At 33.8% G+C, this 7,651-nt stretch overlaps 1 non-coding gene across 1 annotated transcript; it reads right to left on the bottom strand.

Annotated features, from left to right (window-relative positions):
- Nucleotides 1-6,588: 6,588 nt before the first annotated feature.
- TRNAT-GGU (transfer RNA threonine (anticodon GGU)) lies at nucleotides 6,589-6,662 on the bottom strand. The gene has a single exon. It is a non-coding gene; the product is annotated as a tRNA-Thr (tRNA).
- Between the last annotated feature and the right edge of the window lie 989 nt (nucleotides 6,663-7,651).

The following is a 7,651-nucleotide window of genomic DNA, read 5'->3' as shown; positions in this document are numbered from 1 at the left end:
TTCATGTCCCTCAAAGTGATGCTGATGATGATTATGACGTCTATTCGAAAAGCCTCATTGGATATACATATTGTGACCATACGTTCTGTATTTGCTGGGACAATTCCGGTTTTTTTTCCTGATTGTCCCATCCATAGGCTGAACATATTTCTTCGATAGAAATACGGGAAATTGGGAATTCCAAATACGGGAAAAATTATCGCCAATTATCGCCAAAATTGAACAAAGTTGCCAAGTATTGCTGAAATTACGGGAAAAACAATATGGCGGGGAAATGAAGCATTACTGCAAATTGCAGCAGTGAATTAAAATGAATTATTCCACGAGAGATAAAACGTTCACCAAGACAAATGTTCTTACTTATAGTTGTAATTATCATAATATAATTTATGAGTTGAAAAATAATTTCAATCTTCTGACTTCAATAAAGAATAAAAATCCAAGTAGGCTTCGCGTAAAAAACGGGAAAAACTGGACACCTTTGACAAAAAGTCGGGACGGCCAGAAAAATAGATAATTCCAGGACTGTCCCGGGAAATACGAGACGTATGATCACTCTACCCATCCAGCTTATATTACTCATCGAGGAGAAATAAATTATTTGTATTTCTCCTCTAAGTATATTACTGGAGGGAGTATGACGTCAGCGGTCTCCGCCTTGGCAGTGCTGAGAACGGTGTTTCCCTCAACATCTCCGTCGGAAGATCACGTAACTCGGTAAAAACAAACACAATCCCCCATAGAGATCAATGTTAAAATTACCGATTTTAGCATAGAAATGCGGAATTTTTTTTTTAGTGGGGTTTTCCGCCACATCAATAATTTTAAAAATTGAATTGAATTTTTGATTTTCGAAATATTGAGTTCGCTTAGAAATTACGAAGCCCAGAAAATTAAATATAAAATAATGAGCCAGGCCCACTTTTGAGGTGGAAATCCATGCAATAGCATTAATTTCAGCTTTTTATTTATATCTTCTCAAGCACGAAAATGAAAATTAATGTCTCCGTATTGTCTTATATTATCCAATTGCATCAGTCCATATAGTTTAAGATGTTTTGAAATTAATAATGTGGGCCCATATAAATTACATTGAAGAAATTCTGCAGCTTTAATCAAGCATTTTTTGAAGAAAATAAACACGCTGATCGATAACTTGAACTTAAAAAAAAAAAATTCGAAATATCTAGCTCCCATAAAAAAGAAAAAAAAGATTCATTTCTGTTTCTTTAATTAAGATTTGTTCCTTTCATGAGAGTCGCATGTGGCATTCCTTGCATGAGAGTAATTAAAGATAATTCCAGAATTAATGAAAGTGATACTTTCAGCATTGACGAAATTGACAATTCCAAAATCCCTGAAAGATAATTCAGCATTGATGAAAGAGATAATTTCAGAATTAATGAAAGAAAAATTATAGTTTTAATGGAACAGATAATTTCATTTCCAAAATAAATGAAAGCGATAATTTCAGCATTAATGAAAGAAATAATTTCAGCATTAATGAAAGAAATAATTTCAGCATTAATGAAAGAAATAATTTCAGCATTAATGAAAGAAATAATTCCAGAATTAAGAAAAAATTATAATTCCAAAATTAATTAAAGAAATATTCCAAAATTAATTAAAGAAAAATTCTAGAATTAATTAAAGAAATAATTCCAAAATTAATGAAAGAAAAAATTTTCTAGAATTAATGAAATAAATAATTTTTTCATAATTTTTTTAATAATAATTTTTTAATAATATTTTTTCATCTTTAGATAGTTTTTTTAGTCTTTAGAACGAAATATTTAGAGACCGAACTGTACATTTTTCTATATGAGGCTTTTCGAATAGACGTCATAATCATCATCAACATCACTCCTGAGGGACATACACCAACACCACACTAAATATATTTATATATATTTAGTGTGGTGTTGCATACACTGGATGCTAATTTAATTACATGCAAAAGAAATTAAGACCAATAATGTATATAAAAAAGTAGTTGTCTTTTAGTGTCTTTTCTTTTCCTAAGTTCCGATTTTTAAATATTTTATAGCTGTTTACGACTAATTAACGTGCACAATATATATTTTTTATACAATAATTTTTCTGTTTATTTTTAGTCGATTTGCTATCGAAAAATGCATTGATAAATTGGAGAAATATTTTACTAAAATTTGCAAAGGTTTTCGTGATTCGCCCCTTTAGCTGTTTGAATATTTCAGTTTGTACCGAATTTATAATGTATTTATATTTTGACGAATCTTAAAACTTTTGGTATATAATAAATCAAGTATTATAACAAAATATGTAGAAAAAATTATCAAGACCAATAATAATGCTGTAAAAAATGTAATTCCTTTTAGCATATCTTTACTCTTCTGAAGTTCTGATATTTAAATAGATGTTTAAATATTTCATAGTTGTTTGCGCTTATCAACATGTACGATATTTTTTTTCATACTATAATTTATCGGTTAATTTTTAGTCGATTTACTATCGAAAAATGCATTGATAAATTGGAGAAATTTTTTACTAAAATTTACAAGGATTTTCTATCACATTTTCAGAAATTTAAAGTCGTTATCCTCCTTTAACTGTTTGAATATCTAAGTTTGCTTCCAATGCATAAATTTGTTGGTTAAAAAAATAAAATCGTTTTTATAACATTGAAAATAGCGCGATTGCACATTTGAAATGCCTCGCGGAACATCAGTGGAAATGTCTACCTTGTTTGCACCACTGTTCCGCGATCAGACACGAAAATGAAGATATCGTAGAGTTACGCAAATTATCGTATGGGCTGGAGCAACGTGATTGGCTGTGTGGAAAAAATTACGAAAAATATCGTGTAATCGCGGTGCATTTGCGAAATATGCGACCCGTCTGCTCCCCTGCCTCCTTTAGTGACGTCACGAGCTTAGTGTGGAGGCCTTATTCTATAGGAGGGGTTATTGTGACTGGAATAAGGATATATAAAGTGGCTATAGGTGAGGAGCGCCATCTAGGATCATCCTCGTTAGTCACCGTCTTCAGCACTATGTTTTTATTGATTAATATTTTTAATAAAAATTGTGGAATAAAAATGTAAGAAATGTACGTAGAATGTGTGAGGAGAGTATTCTGGTCTTTATTTGACGGTGCGCTAATGTATACGCACCTTAAGATTAGAACAGTGCCGTCTTAACACATGGGCCCATCTGGGCACGGCTTGGGGCCTCATAAAAATGAGATCGGATTAAAATTTACTAGAATTTACCAGGTAGGGCCTAAGAAAAATCAATTGGCCCGGGGCCCATGATGCTCTTAAGATGGCCCTGTATTAGAAACATCGAGAACACATACTGAGCACGTTTGAAACTAGCGCTCGCAGTCACTCACAAAATGGCTGGCTGCTTCCACTGTGTATTACACACATGGCACTTTACCCCAAAGCCGCTTGTAAGTTAATGCAGCTCTTAATGCAGCTTTGCTTTACCCTGACATCCCTGTATAAAAGTGGTATCTAGAGCTCGTACAATGCGCGTACGCTCTAGGAAAGGACACAAGTAGCCGTCTGTGGGGCTAGGCTTGCCCACTGTAGCAACAGAAACCGATCCTATGCAGGCTGTCCCAAATTTTTTGCAAAGCGAATATCTATGTAACCGTTGACTTTCGAAACATACTTTCAATTACAAAAAGTTTTCAAATGATGTGCAGTTGCTTAAAATCTCAAAATTTGTTTCAGGGGTCGTATACATGAAAAAAATAAATTAACTTTTTTATATAGTCCCGGTGTGCTCAAAAACCCAATTAGAGCCCCCCCCCCTCCCCCCAATCGCTTCTGATGCCAACAAAAGAATTCCATGTTTCTAAGTGCAATATTCACTGAGATATTCGAAAAACAGAAGGAATTTGGAAAAACAATGCTAAATGCGGGTAAAACGTTTTCCCGCATTTATTGCTGTTTTTTACCCAAATTTCCTCCATTTTTCAAATATCTCAGTGAATATTTCACTTAGAAACATGGAATTCTTTTGTTGGCCTCGGAAGAGGCAGGGCAATAACTTTCTAATTGGATTTATGAGCACACAGAGACTATATATAAAAAGTTAAATTATTTTTTCATGTATACGACCCCACTAACAAATTTTAAAATTTTGAGCAACTGCACATCATTAGAAAACTTTTTGAAATTTGAAAGTATGCTTCAAAAGTCCACAATTACAGAGATATCTGCTGTGCTAACAATTTGGGACAGCCCGTATAGATGCTGCTGACCATATCGAGTTACGTTGATTGGTTCAATTTCTCCCTTATGTGCATACACGCATCTGTACCAGTTTGTCTGGCTACTCAGTGAATATATATGAACTATTGGGGGGGGGGGGGAACACTTATATAAAACACTGAGCCCCCAGATTGACCACCTATGCAAATGGTGCAAGTGCATGATGGTTCATACTAAAATCATACTGTCATAGAAGCAGTGATTATTGGTAACTTTTTCCCTCACATTTTTTACTTATGTCCTCGAGTGTCATAAAATAAAAATAAAAAAATCACAAATTTATAAAATAGTGCAGTATCCAGATTAAACTGCATCTTTATAAGAATTTATAAGAATGAACATACTTCCCTTATCTGTACAGCTATTCTAAAACAGTCATGAGATCATTTCATTCATAACCTGCATTCATCAAGTTCAAAGGTGAAATTGAATGCTGTTGAGCTTTTAATTGTGTCTTCATCCTGCAGTAAACCTAGAGCCCCTCTATATATATGAAAGCATTTAAGGTAGACCCTCACACAATAACCAATAGAAAAACAACACTCTATTACGTCAGTGAATCAAGAGTGTGCATGAGAAGTCAGCAGTTGTCTGTCAAGGGTACTTCCCTCAAGTTATCCGCCGAGAATGAGAACATTATTATAGCTTGCAATTTACTTGCTTTTAAATCATTTACAAGCAAAAATTTATAATTAGCTTCTTTTAATGAAATCACACATTTAAAATACAAAATGTACAAATTTAAAATACAAAAACACATTTAAAATTATATGAATTCCATGAATTATATAAAAAAATAATTTTGCCGCTCGTATTTGATGGAAGTTTGATGGAAAAATTATTACGATATTAAATCATAAATACATTATAATTTTTTGAATTGATTTCTTTTTTTTTTCTGGCCAGACCAAATTGAAGACAGTACATAATATTCAATAAATTTAAAATTATAATTACTCTAACTTACGGAGTACTTAAATTACAGTCACATTCTAATTTAACTGACTACAAGGCCCAGAAGATATGTAACCACGAGTATCTGGAGGCAAGGGCTACGGCTCGAATGGGGTCGGAAACTGCCCTGGGCGGCAAAATTTAAAGGATGGCAAATTTCAGATAAAAACAAAATTGCCTTAAAATAATCGAATTTTACAGTGGTGGAAGCGGCAAAATCCTAGTTCCAGCCCTGGGTAAAGGCAAATTTCAGGTAAAAACAAAATGGCCATAATAAAATAATCAAATTTCACAGTGGTGGAAGCAGCATAATCCTAGTTCTAGCCCTGGGTAGAGGTCATGAATGAAATATGGGAGATCCCCAAATCATTGGAATTTAATTTTAATTTTATTCTTCAATATTTTAATTGTATTTATGATCTGCAATTTTATTAAGGGACTTCAAAAAGTTATTGAAGTTAAGTGAAAAAGTAGTGGGGGCATTGTCATTGAAAATATTTGTCCTTGGTGATTTTTCTGAGCCCCTGGCCAGAAATGACATGACAATGATTTCTAGCATGTGATTTGAAAATTTGAACCAGATCTCATTTTCTTACCACCCCCCCCCCCCCGGGTGTGCCTAAGTGTTAAGACAGCACTGAGTTAAGTCATGTTTTTTAAATTTAATAGAACAAAAAATGGGCCCAAATTTTTTGGGTGCATCTGAACCTGTAAGGATGACCCTAATTATAAATACATCTCATATAATTTTTTCTTCAGAAATTTATCTTTAAAATAATCCTTTATTCTGTGTGTCATCATGTAGAGAGAAATTGGTCAATTAGCTGTCCCTTTTTAATGACTTTAAAAATAAATTACAATTAAAATCAAATGTGAGAAATGTGGTTGAACTGCGTAGAAAATGAAATTTGATCCTGTATTTAATAAAATTTTAAATTAAAAAAATGTGATCTGCTCATAACTTTTTTCAATAAGCAATTTTTTTTGTAAAAATGATAAATTTCTCTCGACTTGATGACACACGTTTACAAGAATCAGAAATTAATTTTTATTGTGAATACTTAAAAACTTCAAATGCTGAAAGGGAAACCCTTTTTTCAGTGATTTGGAAGCTCCCTCATCCTTAATGCATATTGCTTTGCGTTTTCTTTATTTAGTGACGTTCGCACATTTTATATTAGTGCACTTTTTGAGGACAGCCGAGACAATTTTTTTAAACATTTCTTAAATAAATATATGCAAAGAAAATGCAGGAAATTTGAATGGTTTTCAATGTCAAGGGTTTCAATAACTAGATTAAGAATTTATGTCATCAAGGAAACAGTTATTTTCCGGATATTATGCTGAGGTGAGCTCGGAAAGAAAAGTCATCACGTCTCCGCCGGGACTCGAACCCAGGCCCTCTTGCATACCGGGCAAGCATGCTACCATCTACACCACTGGAGACACATGAATCTGCCTTCCAAATTTCACACACTGTGTCGTGAGGCGCTGAAGTAGAGGCAATAGTAGCCTCTCTTAACTTCAGGAAATGGCCCCCGGGTGGGACGGTTTAGAGAGATATAGATGGCTTTTTTCTCAGCCGGAGATATCAAGGAAACAGTTACTTTCCGGATATTATGCTGAGGTGCAAAACCGTCCCACCCGGGGGCCATTTCCTGAAGTTAAGAGAGGCTACTAATGCCTCTACTTCAGCGCCTCACGACACAGTGCGTGAAATTTGGAAGGCAGATTCATGTGTCTCCAGTGGTGTAGATGGTAGCATGCTTGCCCAGTATGCAAGAGGGCCTGGGTTCGAGTCCCGGCGAAGACGTGATGACTTTTCTTTCCGAGCTCACCTCAGCATAATATCCGGAAAATAACTGTTTCCTTGATATCTCCGGCTGAGAAAAAAGCCATCTATATCTCTCTAAATTTATGCCATGTTTGTGAAGAATGTTTTAACATAACAGCTGTGCGTGTGAAACATCTTAAGACAGGACCAGCTAAAATAAAAGCCTGAATTATTTTTGTACAACAGTGCAACAGTGATAGACAGTTTTATTGACAAACTAGTTTTTGTACAGATTGCATGCATTATAAGAATAATAACTACAATAAACATCACAATGATATATCCAGTACAAAACAATTTACATACCATTTTGTACACACACAAATGATTGTTGCTTAAAAAGCCGGAAAAACCATTCTTGGTTTCCTTAGTAAACCCACCAAAATCATAATTTTTATATCTCATAAACCCATACATTCAGAATTGAATTGGATATTCTTAACAACAAATTTGTGAAAAAACTACCTTGTGTGGTGAATACAAAAATTATGTATCCTCAAATTTCATTGCAAAAAGGAAAAGAAAATTGTGAAGAGAAAGTTCAGTGTATTTTAATATAGTGTAATGAATGTATATATTATACAGGGTATTCTGTAAGTGCT

Source organism: Pholcus phalangioides, unplaced genomic scaffold (genome assembly GCF_987345545.1).
Source record: "Pholcus phalangioides strain wild (caught in Gottingen) unplaced genomic scaffold, Ppha-v1.0 ptg000007l_1, whole genome shotgun sequence".
NCBI lineage: Eukaryota > Metazoa > Arthropoda > Arachnida > Araneae > Pholcidae > Pholcus > Pholcus phalangioides.
This window is presented reverse-complemented; position numbering and strand designations above follow the sequence as displayed.